Source organism: Leopardus geoffroyi, chromosome E2, assembly GCF_018350155.1.
Source record: "Leopardus geoffroyi isolate Oge1 chromosome E2, O.geoffroyi_Oge1_pat1.0, whole genome shotgun sequence".
Classification (NCBI taxonomy): Eukaryota; Metazoa; Chordata; class Mammalia; order Carnivora; family Felidae; genus Leopardus; species Leopardus geoffroyi.
The window spans coordinates 30,411,231-30,427,132 of record NC_059335.1 but is presented as its reverse complement, the minus strand read 5'-3'; the positions used below and the strand labels follow the sequence as shown (position 1 = coordinate 30,427,132).

General features: G+C 43.1%; 1 protein-coding gene across 5 annotated transcripts in view; it reads left to right on the top strand.

The window, feature by feature from the left end:
- TOX3 (TOX high mobility group box family member 3) overlaps window positions 1-15,902 on the top strand; it is a 109,288-nt gene that overhangs the window by 11,851 nt on the left and 81,535 nt on the right. The window lies entirely within an intron of this gene.

Below are 15,902 nucleotides of genomic sequence, written 5' to 3'. Positions count from 1 at the left end.
GGCAGGAGAAGGCGTTCCAGGCAGCGCTTCTGCATGAGCGTGGAGGTTCCCCTGGAGGCCTGTGCAGGATGGTCCCATTGACATTGTAGGGGGACGAGTTCGCATCTGTGTGGGAATTTTCTTCTGGTGGGGGATACGGGTGTGGAGGCCCTAGGGCGTCCAGTGAAACATCTGAGGTTTTACCCAGCAGATACTAGTAAAGTTTGTGTGCATGGATGTGTGCGTGGGTATATATACATTTGCGTGTGCGTTTATGGACGTGTTTCCGTGTGTGTGCGTGTGCACACCAGTTTGTGGATGTGTGTGTGTGTGCGTAGGGGAGACTGAATGGAGGAGAGGAGGGTAATGAGAAGATGTTTTGCAGACTCCACCTGAGAATGTTTGAAGGAGAGATTAAAGGGGCACAGAGAGTGATGTAATGATGGGCGGGATGAGTGGTCAGTTGGCGTTGGGATAAAGGCTGTAGATAGAGGGGGATTAGCCTTGAAAGTTGGGTAACCCTTTCTCTGAGTTAATGGGGCAGAAAGAAAAGATGGGTGAAGATTCAGATACACATTTTAGTGAAATGGTGTGGGAGGGAGGGAGAGAGACAGAGACAGAGCAAGAAGGAGGGAAGGAAGCAGGGAAAAAGGGAGATGAGAATGTGGAGGAGGAAGGGGTGGGGGAGTGGACTGATAGGCCCACGATCCATCACTGTTTGTTTCTACCTCGCTTCTTGCCATTACCCCCCCTCCTCTTGACTTTGTGTGTCTTACCCACAGGAGTGTGGCCTGACCACTTAAAAATATCTGAATATCTCAAATCTCTACCCCCCCTCCATTCCTCCAGTCACTGTCTCATTACTTTATTCATAGCCTGTATCCCTGTTTGAAAATTTTTAAAAGTTTATTTATTGATTTTGAGAGAGAGAGCATGAGAGGGGGGAGGACAGAGAGAGGAAGAGAGAGAGAGAAACCCAAGCAGGCTCTGTGCCCCCAAGCAGGCTCAGTGGGGAGCCCCATGTGGGTTTCGATTCTGCAAACTGTGAGATCATGACCTGAGCTGAAATCGAGAGTCAGCTGCTTAACCAACTGAGCCATCCAGGCACCCCCCTATTTGAATTTTTTGTTTATTCATTTATTTATGTATTTTCAGTTTACTTCTTTCCACGAGTATCCAAAACTCTGTAGTGATGACCACTACGCCTGGCTTCTAGAACAGTGCTTAAGCACATAAGAGAAAATGCAATAAAGAGCGAACTAGAGATGAGTAAGAATATTGTTGAGTAGATCTGATTCTAGTTTAATCTGAATAAACCCATGTTGGACCTGTTGTGTGCCAGATACTTGGAGGCAATGAGAATGCAATGGTGACGAGTCAGTTGTCCAGTTCTTAAGGAGCTGGCCTGTGGTTGTAATGATGATCCCTCTTAGATGTTTTTAAGTTTAAATTTTATTTTAAGTTTTTGGATTTCATGTGTTTCATGCACTGCTGGCAGGGAACGGAGCGATGGGTGGTAGGGATGAGGTAGTGAATCTTGTTCAGGCAGGAATAAGAGAAGAGGGGTGGAGAGAAGGGGAATTTGAAATGACTGTTTTCAATCCAAGTATCCAGGCTGGTCAAGGAAGGTCAAATGGTCAAGGACAGGGAGACTCCGATAAAAGGCAAAGAAGAGTATGTTACTTAGCGTTGGCCAGCAGGAAAAAATAACTTGAGTAGCAATGGCATAAATGAGGTAGATGTTCGTCTCTCTTTTCTCTAATGAACTCTAGAGGTAAGTAGTCTAGAGCTGTTACTGGGGCTTTGCAGACAACTGGGAGCCAAGCTACCTCCAACTTTCTTGTAGCCGTTGGCCCTTCAGGCTAGAACTCCAGTCATCATCCCTGGTCCAACCAGGAGGAAGGTGGTCAAGGGAAAAGGGAGGTTTTCAGGACCTGCCATGTGACACTTGCTTATTTCTCACTGGCCAGGACTGAGACGCATGGCCACATCTATGACTTTAAGGTGTCCAGGAAGTGCAGTCTATATTGTGGTTTGCAGTGTGCCCAGCTATGTACTCCATTGCTGTGGAAGAAGGGGATGAGTGGATAGGCAGGAACAATATATGTGTTTTAGCAGGTGCATGGGAGTGAATGATGGGCGAGGTCCAAGAAACCCTTCTGGGATATTTTCATGTTTGAGGTTTTTGCATACCGATTACAGCACTCCATTTTGGTAAACCTTATTCAGTATTTTAGTTTTCATTGCTCTTTGGAAGGTCCCTTTTTGGTGATGCACTGTGATCAGATGACTTTTCAATCCTTTCTTCATTTGGGGGGTTTTATTTGGGGCATGCTTAAAAATCCCCAGTGATTTATGTTCATCTTTGCAGGCACTGCAAACCCGTATGTCCTGACTTTAATTGATTACCTATATTTCAGGCCCAAATTTCTCTTCTTTTTTGAAATACCTCTTGAATTTTTATACTGCCATTTCTCAAGTCCTGACTGTTGGTAACAAAAGTTTTGAGTACAGGTCAATCTTCAGTCAACGTTTTTAAACTAGATTTTTTTTTTAACTGATATTTTTCTTTCTTGATCAAACCCAGCTTACCTCTGACTCCTCATATCCCTGCATCCACTGGACCTCCTTCCCTAGAAACATGAAGTTCTTTATGCTCTTTCCTCCTCATTTCCTCCACTGGCCCATCTTGTTAGCCCTTGACTGTTCTACAGCCTTGGCTACAAGGGTATGTCTGCTGTCCTGGGCACCACCAAACCCCTCAGCCCCCTTCCCTTTTGCTGTGCGTGTTGTATCAGACTTCGGGATATGGCATTTCTCAACTTGAGGGTAACTGAACCCTATGAATGCTGTCGGAGAATACTTGGGCCTTTGGTGTGTCATCTTTTTGTTTATCTGTTGATTCTCTTGGACCTTCTTCACAATGGACAGTCCAGGACTTGTCCAGCAGTAGTTCAGCCAACCCTACCCTCATTCTTGGAAGGTAACTCTGATCTTTCAGTTTATGGGGAACGTTGATAATTTGCTGTCCTCCCTTGTCTGGAAACCAGTTCTCTCATTTTTCCAGACCCAGGGGAGAGCAGTTCTTTGGGACAAATCCTTCCAAAGGTGCTTGTCCCTTTCTGACTGCTCTGTAGTCTTGGTTTTACAGACAGCTTCCTGATTTGTTCCTTTCTACCTTCCTATGTGCCCACGTATCTTCTGACCCCCACCACGGATTTTCCAGTCTTTAGCTTGTCAAGTGCCACCTCCCTTGTGACAGCTTTTGCTAAGACCTCATTCCATCCACATTAGGATACGGTTCATATTTTTTGTCTAACTCCATTTTTTCCCCTTCGATAAATGTGAAATGAAGACCACCACAAATGAAAAATCCTATCACTTCCCTTACATAGAAGAAAATCCTGAAAATAAACACAAGGGGAGTAAACACTATTACCAAAAGCGCACTGGAGACCTTGCTTACCTAAGGCTTTGCCCTGTGTTTGTTGAAAGGGATATTTGCAAGTGTGAGGAAGGTGTTGAAGACCCCTTAGCACCAAACTGAGACTTTGTCTTTGATTTTATTTGGGGTGGGAGGAGGGCTTGAAAGGGAATTCAAAACAGGAGGACTTTCTCAAGATGTAATAAAAGGCTCTTCGGGTTTGTTGTCTTGGTATCTTCTCCTACGTGGGTGCAAGTCCATTGGGCATCTGGATACAATACAGATCTGCAGGGCTGGGGTGAGCCTGAGAATTGGCATTGCTCACATGTTCCCAGGGCACGCTGCTGGCCGCTGGCTGCTGACCACACTCGGAATTGTAGAGTCTGAGAGAAAGGACTGCCTATGTTCACATGTTTGCCTGACTCTGCGGACCCCTGTTATAACACCTCTCTGAACAGTTCCTCAAACAAGAAATCTTGACCTGGGGTTCCATGTCTTTCCCACCCAGGCTGTCCTCAGCACTCTGCAAGTTACTTCCCTCCTTCGTTATATTACCAAAACTATCTTTCCACTTTTCCCCAGGGAGCTCCGCCTTGCCAGATTGGACTCCATTCATTGTCATGCAAGAATATGGAGTGTCTGCTTAGGCCAGATACTGACTGCCCTAAGCCCTGGGGTTACGCTTTGCTGATGACTCCTTGAACTCACCTATTTTTACCCTATCCCTGTTTCTCTAACCTCCAGTGTCCCTGGTTCTCTAATATATCTAATATCATCCCTGCTTCTGATTGCTTTTGCTCTGTCATCTTGTCCACTCTCCCGCCTCTTTCCGGCACTGGGGCTATCCTCCCAAAGCTTGGTTTCTTACTCCTTTGCCTCTGTATTCTTTTCACTTTGTGTGTGGATCTTGTTTTCTGCCTTCAGCTGTTCCCTCTCTGGTACTGTTTGTATCAGTTATCTATTGCTGTGTAACAAACTAAGCTTTGAGGCTTAAAACAAACAAACAAACAGAAACCACATTTCCCTGGTTCCGCAAGTCCACAATGTAGGCTGGGTTCCCTTCTGCGTTTGCAGTCAACTGCAGGTTTGACTTAGCTTCTGGACGTTGGCTAGCTCTATCAGGGACCCCTCATTTCTCCTGCACAGACTCTCTCTTCCACCACGCTGAGGCATATGCAAGAGCTGTCCTGGTGGCAGCATTCCGAGGGGGTACACTAGGGCCCTTGAGCCCAGGTGCAGACCTGTCACACTGTTTCTTCTACCACATTCTGCTGCCCCAAGCAAGTCTCAAGGCCAGCCCAGATTCAAGGGGAAAGGAAAGAATACATTCCATTTCTTCCAGAGAGGAGCTTCAACATTCACACTACAAAGGGGCACAGATACAAGAAAGTGGGAAGAATCGCCTGCCTTTTTGCAGTTTCCCCCAAGGCCCCAAGTCCTCACCCCTACCTTGATCTGCACCTCTCACTTTCTAGATGGCGGGCAGCTCTGTGCAGGAGGCTAACCCCTTCATGGTCTGCTGTCAGTTCAAGTCCAAAATGAGCCCTATGGCAACCTGCTTTCCTTCTACATCCAAAGCTCGTCTTCAGGTTCTTGCCATTTCTCTCAGTGTCCTCGTGATTTCCAGGTACAAAAAATTAATTTTTAGGGGTGCTTGGGTGGCTCTGTTGGTTAAGCATCCGACTTCGGCTCAGGTCGTGATGTCACGATTTGTGAGTTCAAGCCCTGCGTCAGGCTCTGTGCTGACAAAGCTCTGTCCTTGAAAAATGAATAAACATTAAAAAAAATTAATTTCGATTACTTGTCCCCTTTCAATCCCTTAGTGCAGTGAGTCTTTTTATTGGTTTTATTTTGCCTTCTAATGGTCTCTTTTGTGTCTGTCTTCCTTCTTCCATGGATCCTGGTTTAAGCTTCTGCTAGAACCACGGGGTCCTCACTGACTCTCTGTGCTCTGGATTTCTTGTATCTCCACTTGAATCTATGCCCCAATTCTGCGTTAATCCTTAGGAGGATGTCAGTCTAAGCTATCATTCCCCTTCCAGAAACACCCCCCGTTGCTTGTCTTTGTTCATGGCAGCGCTTTCTCAGACTTTACCACCTTCGTTTAGGCCATATCTATTCACCATTGATATTACTCTTTATTTCAATTTTTTTACATTACTCATTTTGAAATTTATACCACTGTTGCCTAAGGCAACCTTGTATGGCTCACAATATATGAAGATTACCCATATAATAAATGCATAACTATTAAGATTTTATAAATTTAGTTATATATGGATTGAATTAGCCCAGCATGCATAATACCGAGAGAATTGGCCTACAGGATAAGTTGCAGTGTCTCCAATTTGACAGTGAGGACCCTTCATATCTAATACTAAAGTTACTGCATTAAGGAAAAATGAAATTCTTTAGAAAAAAGCTAGTGAATTTTCTTAAATTTTAGAGTTCTGCTCAAGGTCATTGTAATGGTTATAGATCAGCACCACAAAGTAGGATTGCCTGCCTTAATATTTTTGCATAGTGCTAAACATATTGGTTGTTTTGAAAATACTAATTTGAAGTAGTTATTTTCCCTGCCCCTCAAAGCCCAATTGTTCAAAATAAATAACTTTCTTTGTGGCATAATAGCCTTGCTCTGTCTTCATTAATTTATCAAATGTCCTCTTCAGTCTTGGCTTTGGCTTAACAGGTTTCTAACTACCAGTGGGCTAAAATCGTATACCACATATTCCCTTTTTGTATAGCTTATCTCAACTTTAGATTCCTGGAAAACACTGTAGTTATGATATATACTGCTTTGATAATCTGGATTTCTCTTTGTAATTAGGCACTTTGAAAATACTGGCACTTAAGCAGGTGTATAATGGTGGGTTACAGTTACCGTTCCCCTCCCTCCACATTTCTTGTCTACGTGGGAGACACTTGTGGAAGGTTCAAGGCAGAAACCAAGGGAAGTCCGAGTTCAGTTAAAGGAAATTCTGATAGACTAATAAGAAAAGTACAAATAGTGGCAACAGAAGACAAGAAGAGTGACAATGGATGAGAACGATCTAGAAGATTCTTACGTAAGGGTGAGAGACAAAACAGTATCAGTTGTGGAGAGGAAAAAGAGATGGTATATTTTTAGGAAATGAGGCCAATTCAACCTAAAGCGAGCAGGCACTTTAGATGACAGACCACACCTCATTGCTTGTTTATGGTTGCTTAACTAAAATTTCCGAATGTGACATAACCCATATAGGTTAGAATTCAGCTCTCTGGGAAAATTTTTTCTGATGATAAATATTGCCATCATACTTAACAGCTGGCACAGAATTTTTGTCCTTTGGTTTCTGATAGCAGAAATTATAGTCTTGACGTCTGCTGCTCAGTCCTTATTGAAGGCTTTGTCGTAAGAAATAATATATTTATGGACAATGGCCTGAAGAAGATTCAGTGCTTCCATTCATCCAGACGACCTGATCTGATGGGAAGCTTCTGCCAGACTCAGAGCCGAATGCTCGGGGTGGTGCAATGTTGCGAACACCCCTTCGCACTTGCCTTCACTGGGTCTCTCACATCTATGGGATTGGCACATTCACTTTGCATTGAGGGGAATTATGAGTAATAGTTTTGTGTACATCCTTTCTTCGGGTTCTGTTTAGATACAGCCTCTTACATAGCACAGTGTCCATTTGTATGACACTTTACCAGAAAGTCATCTTAGGTTACTATATCAGGAAGAGCTGCAAAAAAAAAAAAAAAAAAGAAAAAAAAAATCAGTTTTATCTTATGGGTATTATTAATCTTGCCCTTCTCATTTCTTTCTTGGCATTAGGGTCTGTGAAACCAACATGTAACTAACCACAGTGATACGTGCATTCCTGTGCTCTGACCATCTTGGCTTTATAGCTTTCTTAATTTTATTTTTCCTTTGTGTTCTTATAAGTGTTACCCCTCCTTTTAGAATCAAATATACTTTTAAAAAGTGACCCCCGATTCTTTTATGGAGAAAAGCAGGTTGTGAATAAATACTTAAAGTACTTACAAGTGCGATGAATATGTTTGTATAGTGTCAAGGATACTTTGCTTATCTTTCTACAAGAGAAATTTCCACTTAAAAAAATTGAAGTCTACTTGTGCCAATATTATAAAGCTAAAAAACTTAACACTTCCTCTTTTGGTCTTTAAGGATGAATGTAATTCTCAATTTATAGCACTTCCTTGAATTTGTTTCTTATAGGATATTTCCCCTGGCATTATGTAATCTGCTAAAACGATGAAACTAGAGAAATTGCTACACCCCCTGAGCCTTTAAATTAATGTGTGAGCTCTCTTATTATTTAAAAAGTATTAATTCCTGGGGCGCCTGGGTGGCTCAGTCGGTTGAGCGTCCGACTTCTGCTCCGGTCATGATCTTGCGGTTTGTGAGTTCAAGCCCCACGTTGGGCTCTGTGCTGACAGCTCAGAGCCTGGAGCCTGCTTCCGATTCTGTGTCTCCCTCTCTCTCTGCCCTTCCCCTGTTCACCCTCTGTCTCTCAATAATAAATAAACATTAAAACAGTTAAAATAAAAAGTACTAATTCCTGAAAGTTCGCATTGCACCATAATCAACATCTGTCTTAATTAAGGTGCAGAGTAAGATGCTGAGACCCAGCTAAGATTACCCTGTCATTGGGGGTCCATTGGAGCAGTCATCAAGTGTTGACTGGTCCACACACACATCCCATGATCCATGAGTTGACTTCCCAGTGGTCGGAAGGAAGTTTCTGCACTCTCACCCAAGGCATTTGTCCTTTGAGAAAGCACCACTGACTTGGCCTGGGGAAGCCTGCCTAGTGCTTTGTGAGCCCTGCTCAAATTAAGAGAAGCAGTTAACATCTTGTAAAACCGGCCACCCTCTTAGATTGCTTTCAGGTGACTCATGGCAATGCAAATACGCTTCACCATTGTCCTGGGGTCACTGTTTTGTTTAATCAGCTTCCTGAAAAGTGGAAAATTTTATTTGGTAGCTTTGGAAAGCAGCCTGATTCATTCCTGCTTAGGTTGTTGTTGGTTTTGTTTACCTGAGGTTAGGCCCAAGAGGGCCTTTGGATTTCGATGACTTCACATATCTAGTGGTTGGCAGGCTGGCAGAGGGGGAGCACAGAAGCCTAGTTTGACCCAGTTTCCACCACTTACTTACTGGCTGTGTGATCTCCAGCATTTTCTGAACCTCTCAGTGTCTTCATCTCTTAAATGGGCATTTTACTCTGTTGGGTGCCAGATAAACAGTGGTGAATGAAACAGAGAAAGTCCCACCCCATCGCATGTAGATTCTGGGGAGTTACAAACCCAGATAGGGAATATTATCCCTATGTAATAGGGTGTATTATGTAATAGGGATATTACCTCTATGTAATAGGGTGTATTCCCCTATGTGTGTAATAAATACACTTACCATGTGGAGAATCGTAACAGTATTTACAATATAGAATTGTAAATACCGACTGTAAGTCTCTATATGAAGTACTTCATTAATGTTAGCCATAGTCACCATTATTATTGTAAGATACTATTGTTATCCTAAGATCTGGTAAATTTCTTAACATATGGATAGATTGCTGAACATAGACTATTGGAAGAAGAATCTTGCCTCAGAACTCTTTGGAGGACTTTTCACTTTGAGCATTGATAGGCAGACCCTCTGTTCTTTGCTTAATGTGTAACTTTAGCAAGATTTCTCAGCTTCAGCACTTTGCCGTGGGGGCTTTCCTGGGATTGGGGTATGTTCAGTTGCACCCCTGGCCTCCGCCCACCAGATGCCAATAACACCCACAGCAATAACAACCAAACATGTCTCTAGACACTGCCAGTGGTCTCTGGGGGCCAAAATTGCCCCTGCTTGAGAACTAGTGAGCTTGAGGAATATCGGGGAAAACTTTCTGGTTTTGTCATTTAGAGATTGCTAACCGGGATGAGTTACTCCTTTGTTACAAAGGGCATCTGTCTAAATATAGGTCAGTTATTTCTCTAGGGCCCAGTGAAGCTAAAAGGAGCCGCCATCACTGTGTGTTTCTCAGAACAGCTAAGAAGGCCAGCGTCCAGGGAAGGAGGCTCCAGGACCCAGTATGCAAATCGACACCTGTCCTGGCACACCTGCCAACTGGTTTCTTTCGTTTTCCTTCTCTCGCTTTCTGTGTGGGAATCTCTCTGGCTTATTAAGAGTGTCTTGAATCTTTAAAGCTGTGTGATATACAGCATTAAGAGGAGAAAGTCTGTGTTTATTAGAGGGAATAATGGACCATAAACTGGGGAATGGGCTCATTTAGGGCTCACTTGTGTCTCTAGGTGCTTAACTAAGTCAGCCACAAAACTGTTTGGGATGAATTACAAAAACACCCATGACCAGCTGGTGACTAGTTCTGTGTGATGATTGTCTTACAATAACAGATAGGACTTGGATGTCAAGAATTTCAGCTTCTCATCCTATTTCTTTTAATTTGGGGGCACACTCCGGTTGATTATTCCATATGTTTTGGCCAATCCCGGTTTATATGCTACTAAGTTTTTTTTTTTTTTTAAGTCTTGAGTCACATGAACCCTAAGCAAGTCTTTTCTTCATTTCTTCCTCAAATATTTATGGAATGGCTACTGTGTGTGGTGTGGCATGCATAGAAGTTTAAGAGAGAGCTTTGCCCTTTAAGCTGGCTGCCAGAGAGGAATGACCATATCTGTTTGCACGGTCTTCAGTGCCTCACACTGTGCCTGGCGTGTAGGAAATTTTCAACATGTAACTAATAGTAAGATTTTTATGCTAATATTCAGTGTCCCTTGCCTAATGGTTTCCTAGGCTGACCTACTTTACAAATTTTTTGAACCACTGGCAGGGTGTCTTAAGGAAACTGTAGCGATATGTTTGAAAAGACAGATCCCAAAGAACATGTCTTAGTCGTGGTCCAGCATTTCCCAGGCAGTAAACCGCAAAGCCTACCTGGTTGATCTTTCCCAAAGCAGTTGTCACCATGACCCCTTCCTTTTCTACCATGCCTGGTGTTCCTAAAGGAAAGGGGGAGCGCCCGCAGACAACAATGTCCCCTCTCTGGCTGTGATCAGAGTTTTATTGTCAGGAAATCCCCCTTTTCAGGGACTTCATTGTCCGCATCCTCTGGCCAGCCAGCTCCCATCCCCCCATCCCCCGCACACCGCCCCCCCCCCCCCCCGACAATTTCAAGGCTTTATGGAAATGAAAAGTTGCTCTTCTTCACAAAAAAGATTGGAGGAGATAAAGTGATTAACACTTATTTTGTTCGGGAATCCATCCGCTACCATCCTTGAACACTCATTTGGCTTGTTGGAAGGGTAATCTCTTTCAGAAACATTGGACAGAATTGACCAATTCATTATGTATGTAAGTCTGCTTAAGAATGTTTAATTCAGTGAGCCCTCATCTCCTGGCTTCGTAATCTCCTGCCTTGGCTATTCTGTTCTCTTTGAGTTTCTGCAACTCATTTCTCCCCTGATTATTGAATCTTTCCCTGGACATTCCAGGCTCGGTAGAATCTCAATGAATAGATTTATGGGGGGAAAAATTCCATGCTCTTTTAGATGGTTGTCGATGACTGAATTGTTCTGGGGTAATTAAATTTGGGGAACTACAAATGTAGACAAAAAGTATGAGAGAATGCTTCAGCCAATGGGAATGTTGGAGAATGTTTTAGAGGTAGTGGGAAAATTTTATAAAAAGTAGCTATGTGGGGCCTCATGGACAGTTTCTGTAGAGCCAAGTCTGGATCTAAATGTAAACAAATCAGCATATATTCCTTTATCACAGACCAATATTTTTGCTATTGAAAGGTAGACACAAATATTTCACATAATTTCATGGGTATCTTTCAGTGGGATATATTACACATTTTTATTTATTTATTTTTTAAGTTTTTTATTTTGAGAGAGAGGGAGAGCACGAGTGGGGCAGGGGCAGAGAGAGAGAGAGGGAGAGAGAGACTTCCAAACAGGCTCCACACTGTCAGTGTGGAGCTGGAGGCAAGGCTCAAACTCACGAACCATGAGATCATGACCTGAGTCGAAATCAAGAGTTGGACACTTAATTGGCTGAACCACCCAGGCACCCCATATTACACATTTTTAAAGTTTCTCTTCCTTTTGGGTTTACCTGGTAGGTACATATCGCAGTATTACTGCCTTATCCCTAACAGAGAAGAAGAGAGTGGGTAAAATATAAAAATAGTGGAAAACATTGTTAGGATGTGTGTGTGTGTGTGTGTGCATGTGTGTGTGCGTGTGTGTGCATACGTGCGTGCACACACACTTGCTCAAGCACCTGCACTCCTGGGATTCACGTGGACTTCCCAGCAGCGGGGAGAAGAGCAAAGGCTGAAAAGAGATCCTTCTTTTGGTTGCTGCCTTTGTAATTCATGCTCCCACTATCTCTGATAGCAAAGAAGCAATAAGATAAATTCATAAATGCTTGACAGTAACCGCTGATTTCAAATTAGTGTTTGCCCCTCTAGGTGTAGCTGATAAAGTTACTGATGGCAGGATGCATGCTTCTTAGCAAGTGGTCAGGATGCCTGAAGTAGAATTTGATTTATTATTTTATTTTGTATGTGCTCTACTGTCTTAGTAATTTAGGTAGGCACTCTGGGTTCCAGATAAGTTTTCTTTCCTTTTTTTTTTTTTTTTTTTTTGCAGTAGGAAGGCTTCAGGGAAAAGAACAAAAGAAAAAGAGAAGGAAGAAACAACCCCAGGAATGTATTCAAGTGTATTACATCATACCCTATGGATAGCCCCTCCCCAGCTATCAACCACTGCATTCATCCGAAAGATTCTCCAGTCACTTTATCTGCTGCATCTACTGTATTTACAGTATGTGCAGTGGGATCCACAGAACCACTCCCAGTCAGGTCCTGCGGTTTTATTTTTTAAAAAACCAACCCAAAAAATTAACAAAAAAACCCCCAACAACCTCTCTCTCCCCTTTCCCCTCAGAGATCTCTCTCCCCCTCCCCCTCAGATATTCTACAGGACAAAGTAGAATTTTTCTTTTATAATTATCACCCCCTCTAAAGAAACTGTTGTAGGGAATTTTACCTCAGCGGAAGAAAGAACATCGGGGTGGGTGTGCCAGCAGCATCATGCAGGGCATGGGGTCAGGAAAAGGCGGAAAGGGGGGGCGGTTCTCAGAGAGGAGATCCAGGAAGGAGCGTTGAGCCCAGATTTTGGACGGTCTTGGGCTGCCATGCTTCAGAGTTTGGGTTTTATCTTTCAGGTACTTTTTAGCACAATGGGCATCAAGGGACATGCTTAGATTTCTGTTTTGGAAGACAGGAAGTGGGGTGAGGAGCCCAGGGGGAAGAGGAGAAGAGGACAGAGTGGCCGTGTTCCTGTCCCAGGAGCCAAGCCCCTTCAGCCCTCTATGGAAGGAGGAAGGGCCTGGAAGCCTCCGTTCCCTTTATGTCTTGTGCAGCGAATGCCGACGTCTTCTGAAATCTCATTAGGAGACTTTGTGATCATGCACACGTACCCGTGGTGATTTGAAATCATTTGCATTTACTGCTCCATACATGTAAATCATAGTAATTTTAGGAAGAAAAAAAAATTGCAAACATCTAAAAAATTCATTTGAATTCATTTCACAAATTCCATCTTTAATATACCCTTTTCTTTCAGGCAATCTAATGTCCTACCAGATTTAAAAAAAAAAATGAAATAGACCACTTTTAGGCCCTTTTGCATTCAGCGAGTTATTAAATTTCACATCTTCCTGGGTTTATTTTTTTCTGATGCCATAGTTCAAGATAATGTTTTTTTAATACTACATGCAGAATTCCAGAGATTCATAATAGCTTATGACATCTTAATGTCCACAGTGACATTCCACTGGTCATATCCAACTGTGATAAACAGCTCTATACTCCATAAAGTCGACAGTCACTAAGCAAAATGCAGAAAGAGGCAAACAGTCCCTCAATCTTATGAATAATGTTACAGATCTTGAATGTTAATTTTGAAGAAAACACATACTTAAATTTAAAGTTTATGCCTTCAATTCATAGTCCTTTTCTTCTTCTAGGAAAAAAAAATATCAAGCAGCTATACTTTAAATGAATTTAATGAACTGCAAAGACTGACATTTTCACTATAAAAGTCACACTTCATTTAATGAGTAGTTAAATATTGATGCTATATTAAAATACAGGCAGAATAAAAATGGCACAATGGATTTCAAAATAGGAATTCAGGGTTCTTTTATGTTGAAAATTTCATGAACGGAAAAAAAAAGTACCGTTCATCAGAATGTCTTCATAAACACAAATATTCCAGTGAAATTGCAGAGTAGCCTGTGGTACATAAATCCCGGGGGAGGAGCTGAGGTCAGTCTTTCATTTCAACTACCTCATTCTGTGTCAATCTTTGTTGCTTAAAGACCCTATGACGTTAAATGTGGTTCCTGTTTTTGATGGGAAGAATGCTGAAATTCTAGAAGGGGTAGAATCTACCTTCCTTGAACTGATTTGGATATGAAGAAAAGACAACTGTATGTTGAGGAATATTCTAGAAAAGTAAGCTAGCTACTGTCGCTCCTATTACTCCTCTGGTCAGAGCTCTCCAGTGGTTTGGTTTCATTCACCAAGTCAAGGTCCACATGGAGGCTTGCACAGCCCTAACTTGGTGACTGCCATGATATCCTTGACCATGACATTTCTTCCAGGCAAGGCTCACTCTTGCTCTTGCCACACATTAGCCTCCTTGTTACCACTTGAAACTCTAGGCACATCCCCTACCTCAGGGTCTTTAGTTTACCTCTCTCTGCCCCAAACCTTCCTCTTCAGATATTTCCATGTCTCCCTTCCTCATCTTCTCAGGGTCTTTTCTCTGGGATGCCTTTTATGACCACCCTGTTCAAAATTGAACCCCCTTTGCTCCCCCTCTGATATTCTCCACCCCGCTTCCCTCTTTCATTTTTCTCCAAGTACTTGGTCTTAAAACATACTCTGCATTGATTTTATCTCTTCCATGTTGGACATAACTTTGTGAGGACAGAGATCTTTGTCTCTTTTCTTTGTTGCTTTATCCCTCTTGCCCAGAATTGTGCCTGCCATTGAAGAAGCGTTGAGGCACTGTTTGTGGAATGCACAGATGAATGAAGGAAAGTGTTTTTGGGGGCAAAAGTGGGATTTGCAAGGGAAATGTTCCCCATGAGAGTTGGGAATGGGGACCGGCATGCCAGGACACCTGGAATATAGATCTGGTAACCATATGCATGGAGAAGGTGACTGCTGTGTTCTGGGTTTCTTGGGACTTTCCCAGTTTTAGCATGAAAGACCCATACCCTGGGAACCCTTTCGGTCTTGGGCAGGCTGGCATAGTTGGTCACCATACGCACAGAGAATATACCGTAAAATGTTAGAGTTTGCAGGAGGACAGCGGTTGTAGACACCGGGAAGATGATACATGAGTGCTTCTCATCTGCTCGTGTATGTAGCGAACAGGAGGACACAGGCTCCTCTGAGGGCAGTGGTTGCGACTCTGGCCAACAGTAGCTCTGGGGAATTGGAGGCCAGCATTTCCTGTGCTCCTGACTTCTTAAGGGGAAGATATTTTGATTCTGTGATAGTTTTTAATTTGTAAATGTTGGCAACCAATCTGGAACCGGCTAAGGATTACATATGGCCCGGGGGCTGTCAGTTGGCTACCTCTGCTGAGGTAGACCCAGACTTCGTTTCATTAGGCGAGAGGGCCTGTGAATCTTAATTGTTAAGTGGTTGGGGCGCCTGGGTGGTTCAGTCGGTTAAGCGTCCATCTCTTGGTTTGGGCCCAGGTCCAAGTGGTTGGGGCGCCTGGGTGGTTCAGTCGGTTAAGCGTCCACCTCTTGGTTTGGGCCCAGGTCCTGGTGTCACAGTTCCTGAGATCGAGGCCTGCATTGGGCTCTGTGCTGACAGTGTGGAGCCTGCTTGGGATTCCCTCTTCCCTCGCTCTGTGCCCCTACACTGCTCGCTCACTCTCTCTCAATAATAAACTTAAAAAAATCTTAAGTGGTAAATGAACATAGTTATTAAATATCTGTATTGTTTGGAGAAAATAAATGTCATTATTAGCTGTAGATAAAGGTTTTATGTAGCTTCCATGGAAGAATAATACTATTTGTAGAATATTTCCAGGATCTGTTCTGAGCACTGTTATGTGTGTTAGTAAATTCAATCCTCCGCAACTCTGAGGCAAGTTCTATTAAGTCTCAATCTACAGATAAGGAAATAGAGGCTTGGCTAAATTAAATAACTCGTTCAAGGTCATAGGCTAGGTAGGAGGTGCTAGATCTGGGATTTAAACCCAACGGTTCCAGGGCCTGTGCTTCCCCCCTACCCTCCTCCTTGCGTCTCAAATTATAATGAGCATCTGAATCCCCTGGCGGGCTTGTTAAACTCCGGAGTGCTGGGTCCCACACTCAAAAGTTTTTGATTCAGTTGGTCTGGGGTGGGGAGCAAGAATTTGCATTTCTAACAGGTTCCCAGAT